Raw genomic sequence first — 8289 nt, 5'->3', positions numbered from 1 at the left:
CATTCTATAGCCTGTAACAATTCTTTGTGGAATAAGTTCATTCCTATCATTAGCAAGAACAGTAATACCTCCTTTCTTAGGGACACAATGAACAGGACTTACCCATCTACTATCAGCTATAGTGTAGATTATACCTGCTTCCAGAAGTTTTAAGATTTTCGTTCTTACCACTTCCTTCATTTTTGGACTCAACGAACGTTGGTGATCAACAACGGGTTTAGCATCATGTTCCATATCAATTTTGTGCCGACATAGAGTGGGACTAATGCCCTTTAAATCATCAAGAGTATATCCCATAGCAGCCCGGTGCTTCCTTAGAACTTTCAATAATCTTTCTTCTTCATGTTCTAAAATGTTAGCACTAATAATACCAGGATATATCTTCTTTTCATCGAGATAAGCATAGTTCAAAGTGTCTGGCAATTGTTTTAATTCAAACACGGGATCACCTTTACGTGGAGGAGGACCTCCCAAAGTTTCAATTGGCAGATTGTTTTTAAGTAGATGACGTTGTTCAAAGAAAACCTTATCTATTTCATTTCTTTCATGCATATGTAAATCATTTTCATGGTCTAGAAAATATTGTTCTAAAGGATCAGTAGGTGGAACAACAATAGAAGCAAGAACAATTAATTCATCCTTACTAGGCAATTCTTTTTCATGACGATTTCTACTAAACTTGGAAAAATTAAACTCATGAGACTCATCGCCAAAGCTAACAACAACAGTTTGTTTCTTACAATCTATCTTAGCATTAATTGTATTCAAGAAAGGTCTACCAAATATAATGGGATAAAAAGTCATCTTGTGGGGAACAAAGAACAACAAAATTAGTAGGGTATTTAATTTTCCCACACAAGACTTCAACATCTCTAACAATCCCAATTGGTGATATAGTGTCTCTATTAGCAAGTTTAATAGTAACATCTATGTCTTCTATCTCAGCAGGTGCTATGTCTTACATGATTTCTTCATATAAAGTGCAAGGAATAGCACTCACACTAGCACCCATGTCACATAAACCATGATAATAGTGATCTCCTATTTTAACTGAAATAACAGGCATGCCAACAACAGGTCTATGTTTATCTCTTTTATTAGGTTTAGCAATTCTAGCAGCTTCTTCACAGAAGTAAATAACATGCCCATCCATATCTTCTTCCAGGAGATCTTTAACCATGGCAATACTAGGTTCAACTTTAATTTGTTCATCAGGTTTAGGTGTTCTAATATAGCTTTTGTTAACCACAATTGAAACTTTAGCATTTTCCTTAATCCTAACAAGGAAAGGTGGTTTCTCAACATAAGCAGAAGGAACAAATGGATCAACATTATAAAGTATAGTTTCTTCTTTAACTGGTACTGGTTCTTTAACTTCTTCTTTAATAGGTGGGTGATATTTAAACCACTTCTCCTTAGGGACTTCAACATGAGTAGCAAATGATTCACAAAAGGAGGCTACTATCTCAGAGTCAAGTCCATATTTAGTGCTAAACTTTTGAAAAGCATCAGTATCCATAAAAGATTTAACATGATCATACTTAAGTTTGATACATGACTCTTTACCTTTGTCGAGTTCCCAATCTTTAGAGTTGCGTTTAACTCTTTCCAAAAGATCCCACCAGAATTCAATAGTCTTCTTCATAAATGAACCAGCACAAGAAGTATCAAGCATGGTTTGATCATTACAAGAAAGCCGAGCATAAAAATTCTGGATAATAATTTCTCTTCAGAGATCATGATTGGGGCATGAATATAACATTGACTTAAGCCTCCCCCAAGCTAGAGCGATACTTTCTCCTTCACGAGGCCAAAAATTATATATATAGTTCCGATCACAATGAACTAGATGCATAGGATAAATTTTTTGGTGGAACTCCAATTTCAAACGATTCCAATTCCATGATCCAATATCATCACATAGCCTATACCATGCCAATGCTTTTCCCTTCCAATATAAAGGGAAAACCTTTTTCATCACTTCATCCCTGGGTAAACCTGCAAGCTTAAACAATCCACAAATTTGTTCCACATATATCAAATGCATATCAGGGTGTTTGGTTCCATCTCCCGCATAAGGATCAGCTAGCAATTGTTCTATCATTCCCGAAGGAATTTCATATTCAATATTTTCAGTAGGTGCAGTAGGTTGAGGTGTTGCTAATTGTGGTTCTGGACGAGGTGAAGATACCCCGAAAAACCCCCTCAAAGGATTCTTTTCCATAGTAACAAGTGACAATAAATTTCAGCACCTTATATAAATGTATCCTTACCAAATTACACTTACCAAAGGCGCTTCACTCCCTGGCAACGGTGCCAGAAAATATCCTTGATGACCCACAAGTATAGGGGATCAATTGTAGCTCTTTTCAGTAAGTAAGAGTGTTGAGCCCAACGAGGAGCAGAAGGAAATGACAAGTAGTTTTCGGTAAGGTATTGTCTGCAAGTGCTGAAATCGTAAGTAGCGGAGTAGTTTGATAGCAAGATAATTTGTAAAAAGCAAGTAACAATAATAGTAACAAAAGTGCAGCAAGGTATCCCAATCCTTTTGAGGCAAAGGACGGGCCAAAATGGCTCTTATGATAAGCAAAGCGTTCTTGAGGGTACACGGGGATTTCATCTAGTCACTTTGATCATGTTGGTTTGATTTGTGTTCACTACTTTGATAATTTGATATGTGGGTGGACCGGTGCTTAGGTGATGTTCTTACTTGAACAAACCTCCTACTTCTGATTAACCCTCCCGCAACCATCCGCAACTACGAGAAATGTATTAATAATAAATTCTAACCATAGCATTAAACTTTTGGGTCCAATCGGTCCCTTACGAAATAGCGCATAAACTGGGGTTTAAGTTTCTGTCACTCTCGCAACCCACCATCTAATTTCTACTCCACAATGCATTCCCTTAGGTCCAAATATGGTGAAGTGTCATGTAGTCGACGTTCACATGACACCACTAAGGGGATAACAACATACATACTATCAAAATATCAAACACATATCAAGTTCACATGATTACTTGCAACATGATTTCTCCCGTGACCTCAAGAACAAAGGTAACTACTCACAAATAATAATAATGCTCAAGATCAGAGGGGTATTAAATAGCAGAATGGATCTGAACATATAATCTTCCACCAAATAAACCATATAGTAATCAACTACAAGATGTAACCAACACTACTAGTCACCCACAAGTACCATTCTATAGTTCCGGTAACAAGACTGAACACAAGAGATGAACTAGGGTTTGCGAGGAGATGGTGATGTTGAAGATGTTGATGGATATTGCCCTCCCCAAGATGGGAGAGTTGTTGGTGATGATGATGATGATGATTTCCCCCTCCGGAAGGGAGTTCCCCCGGCGGAATCGCTTCGCCGGAGGGCAAAAGTGCTCCTGCCCAAGTTCTGCCTCAAGGCGGTGGCGCTTCATCCCGAAAGTCCTCTCCTTATTTTTTTCTATGTCAAAATGACTTATATACCAAAAGATGGGCACCAGAGGTGGGCCGAGGAGGCCACAACCCACCAAGGCGCGCCCAGGTGGGTTGTGCCTACCTGGTGGCCCCCTCTGCTGTTTATTGGCTCCGGTATTTCTTAAATAATCCATAAAAAATCTCCATGAAGTTTCAACTCATTTGGAGTTGTGCAGAATAGGTGGCCTGACGTAGCTTTTCCAGGTCCAGATTTCCAGCTATCGGAATTCTCCCTCTTGGTGTGTTCCTTGCAAATTATGAGAGAAAAGGCATTAGAATTACTCCAAAAAGCATTATTATGGATAAAAACATTATAAATAACAATAAGAAAACATGATGCAAAATGGACGTATCATGAACCACGATGTCGAGGATTCAATCAATCGTGTATACAATTCCCTTTATCCATCGGTATGTTCTTGCCTGAGATTCGATCGTTGGTATCCCCATACCTCGTTCAATCTCGTTACCACAAGTCAATTTACTCGTTCCATAACACATGATCATGTGGCTAACTCCTTAGTCACATTGAACTCATTATGATGATGCATTACTGAGTGGGCCTAGAGATACCTCTCCGTCATACAAAGTGACAAATCCAAGTTTCGATTCGTGACAACCCAACATATACTTTTGGAGATACCTGTAGTCCACCTTTATAGCCACCCAGTTATGTTGTGACGTTTGATACACCCAAAGCATTCCTATGGTATCTGGGAGTTACACAATCTCATTGTCTAAGGAAATGATACTTGACATTAGAAAATCTCTAGCAAACGAACTACACGATCTTGTGCTATGCTTAGGATTGGGTCTTGTCCATCACATCATTCTCCTAATGATGTGATGCCGTTATCAATGACATCCAATGTCCATGGTCAGGAAACCACAACCATCTATGGATCAATGAGCGAGTCAACTAGAGGCTTACTAGGGACATGTGTGGTCTATGTATTCACACTTGTATTATGGTTTCCGACTAATACAATTATAGCATGAACAATAGACAATTATCATGAACAAGGAAATATAATAATAAACAATTTATTATTGCCTATAGGGCATATTTCCAATAATCTCCCACTTGCACTAGAGTCAATAATCTAGTTACATTATGATGAATCAAACACCCATAGAGTTCTGGTGCTGATCATGTTTTGCTCATGGAAGAGGTTTAGTCAATGGATCTGCGACATTCAGATCCGTATGCACTTTACAAATATCTATGTCTCCATCTTGAATATATTCACGAATCGATTTGAAGCGACGCTTGATGCGCCTGGTCTTCTTGTGAAACCCGGGCTCCTTGGGAAGGGAAATAGCTTCAGTCTTGTCATAGAAGAGAGTCATCGGGCCCGACATATTGGGAATCACTCCTAGGTCAGTGATGAACTCCTTCATCCAGACGGCTTCCTGTGCTGCCTCCGAGGCAGCTATGTACTCCGCTTCACATGTAGATCCCGCCACGACGCTTTGCTTGCAGCTGCACCAGCTGACTGCCCCACCATTCAAAATATACACGTATCCGGTTTGTGGCTTGGAGTCATCCAGATCCGTGTCAAAGCTAGCATTGACGTAAACCTTTACGACGAGCACTTAGGCACCTCCATAAACGAGAAACATATCCTTAGTCCTTTTCAGGTACTTTAGGATATTCTTGACCGCTGTCCAGTGTTCCATTCCGGGATCACTTTGGTACCTCCCTACCAAACTTACGGCAAGGTTCACATCAGGCCTGGTACACAGCATGACATACATAATAGAGCCTATGGCTGAGGCATAGGGGATGACACTCATCTTTTCTCTATCTTCTACCGAGGTCGGGCATTGAGCTGTGCTCAATATCACACCTTGCAATATAGGCAAGAACCCCTTCTTGGACTGATCCATATTGAACTTATTCAATATCTTGTCAAGGTATGTGCTTTGTGAAAGACCAATGAGGCGTCTCGATCTATCTCTATAGATCTTGATGCCTAATATGTAAGCCGCTTCTCCAAGGTCCTTCATTGAAAAACACTTATTCAAGTAGGCCTTTATGGTTTCCAAAAGTTCTATATCATTTCCCATCAATAGTATGTCATCCACATATAATATGAGAAATGCTACAGAGCTCCCACTCACTTTCTTGTAAATACATGCTTCTCCATAAGTATGTATAAATCCAAACACTTTGATCATTTCATCAAAGCGAATGTTCCAACTCCGAGATGCTTGCACCAGTTCATAGATGGAGCGCTGGAGCTTCCATACTTTGTCAGCATTCTTAGGATCAAGAAACCTTCCTGCATCATATACAATTCTTCCTTAAGGAAACCGTTAAGGAATGTTGTTTTGACGTCCATTTGCTAGATCTCATAATCATAGAATGCAACAATTGCTAACATGCTTCAGACGGACTTTAGCTTCTCTATGGTGAGAAGGTCTCATCGTAGTCAACCTCTTGAACTTGTTGATAACCCTTAGTGACAAGTCGAGCCTTATAGACGGTCACATTTCCATCTACGTCAGTCTTCTTCTTAAAGATCCACTTATTCTCTATGGCATGCCGCTCATCGGGCAAGTCCACCAAAGTCCATACTTTGTTTTCATACATGGATCCTATCTCAGATTTCATGGCTTCAAGCCATTTGTTGGAATCTGGGCTCGCCATCGCTTCTTCATAGTTCGAAGGTTCACCATTGTCTAACAACATGATTTCCAGGACAGGGTTGCCGTACCAATCTGGTGCGGAAAGTGTCCTCGTGGACCTACGAAGTTTAGTAGCAACTTGATTTGAAGTTTCATGATCATCATCATTAACGTCCTCTCTAGTCGGTGCAGGCAGCACAGAAACATTTTCTTGTGTTGCGCTACTCTCCGGTTCAAGAGGGGGTACCTCATCAAGTTCTACTTTCCTCCCACTTACTTCTTTCGAGTGAAACTCTTTTTTTAGAAAGGATCCATTCTTGGAAACTAAGATCTTCCCTTCGGATCAGAGGTAGAAGCTATACACAATAGTTTCCTTAGGGTATCCTATGAAGACGCACTTTTCCAATTTGGGTTCGATCTTTTCAGGTTGAAGTTTCTTGACATAAGCATCACATCCCCAAACTTTCAGAAATGACAGCTGATGTCTAATACGCAACTTTATTCTTGTAGACACGGGTTGGGCCTCCAAGCGCAGAGTTTTGTAGGATAGTAGCAATTTTCCCTCAAGTGGATGACCTAAGGTTTATCAATCCGTGAGAGGTGTAGGATGAAGATGGTCTCTCTCAAATGACCCTGCTGAGGGAGTCCTGGACTAAGGGGTCCTTGGGCGTCCGGCCTGTTATCTATGGGCCGGACTGATGGGCTGTGAAGATATGAAGACCGAAGATGGTGCCCGTGTCCGGATGGGACTCTCCTTGGCGTGGAAGGCAAGCTTGGCGAACAACTATGAAGATTCCATATTATGTAACCGACTCTATGTAACCCTAGATCTCCCCGATGTCTATATAAACCGGAGGACTTAGTCCGGATAGGGATACTCAATACCTTAGTCATACAAGGTAGACTTTTAGGGTTTAGCCATTACAATCTCGTGGTAGACCAACTCTTTTAATACTCATAACCATCAATATCAATCAAGCAGGACGTAGGGTGTTACCTCCATCAAGAGGGCCCGAACCTGGGTAAAACTTCGTGTCCCCTGTCTCCTATTACCATCAACCTTAGACGCACAGTTCGGGACCCCCTACCCAAGATCCGTCGGTTTTGACACCGACATAGGTGCTTTCATTGAGAGTTCCTCTGTGCTATCGCTGAAAAGTTTGATGGCCCCTTCAATCGTCAATAATGGCGCTGTCGGCGGAGAAACTTTCCTCCCTGGACAGATCTTTGTGTTCGGCGGCTTCGCACCGCGGGCCAACTCGTTTGGCCATCTGGAGCAGATCGAAAGCTATTGCCCTGGCCATCAGGCCAGATTCGGGAGCTAGAACTATGTCGCGTACATCCGTGGAGACTTGATCTTCGCCGGATTCAACACCGTGGTAGCCGCTCCCGATCATCCCGATGATCATGACTTAAATCTCTCATCGGGCGGCATCCAGGAGATCTCTCTTATAACCGCTCTGGCCCTAGAACCAGAGCAGGTCGTGCCATCCAAAGATGGGAGGATTAACCCCACCACGGAGGCCGCAGATTCCACGGTGTTGGAGCCGCACCTGGACCTGGTCTCACTCGATGCCTATGCCACTGGAGCACTGGACTTGTCTCCGGCTCTAGGTTCCGAACCACGTGAGCCCACGGTCGCCTAGCTTGATCGTTTATCTATCTTCGAATTCAGCGTCGCAGACATCTTCCAGCACTCGCCTCTGGGCAATGTGTTAAACTCGTTAAAAAGTCTGTCCTTAGCGGAGGACTCTCAGCCGAACTATATCCGGCTTGAACTAGGGGCTGACGATGGAGAATTTCGCTTCCCACCCGCCACCCACTTTATAGCCACGGTCGAGGATTTGACCGACGAACTTGATTACGACTTTGAGGACATCGACGGTATGGATGACGATGCCGGAAAAGAAGAAGACCAGAACCCGCCGTTCACCGGACGCTGGACAGCCACTTCCTCGTATGACGTACACATGGTGGATGCACCAAAGGAAAATAGCGGCGACGACAAGGAAGACCCAGTCAAGGATAAACCTTCCGAAATACAGTCCAAGTGCCAGCGCCAGCGGCGCCGCTCTAAGTCACGCCGCAGTAAAGATAGAAACACCGGCACAGGAGAAGACACTCCGGAAGGTGCCGAAGACAACGAAGACCCCGTCGACACAAAAAACGAACAAGACGAATGG

The sequence above is a fragment of the Triticum dicoccoides genome, chromosome 7A (genome assembly GCF_002162155.2).
Source record: "Triticum dicoccoides isolate Atlit2015 ecotype Zavitan chromosome 7A, WEW_v2.0, whole genome shotgun sequence".
NCBI classification, from domain to species: Eukaryota; Viridiplantae; Streptophyta; class Magnoliopsida; order Poales; family Poaceae; genus Triticum; species Triticum dicoccoides.
This window is presented reverse-complemented; position numbering follows the sequence as displayed.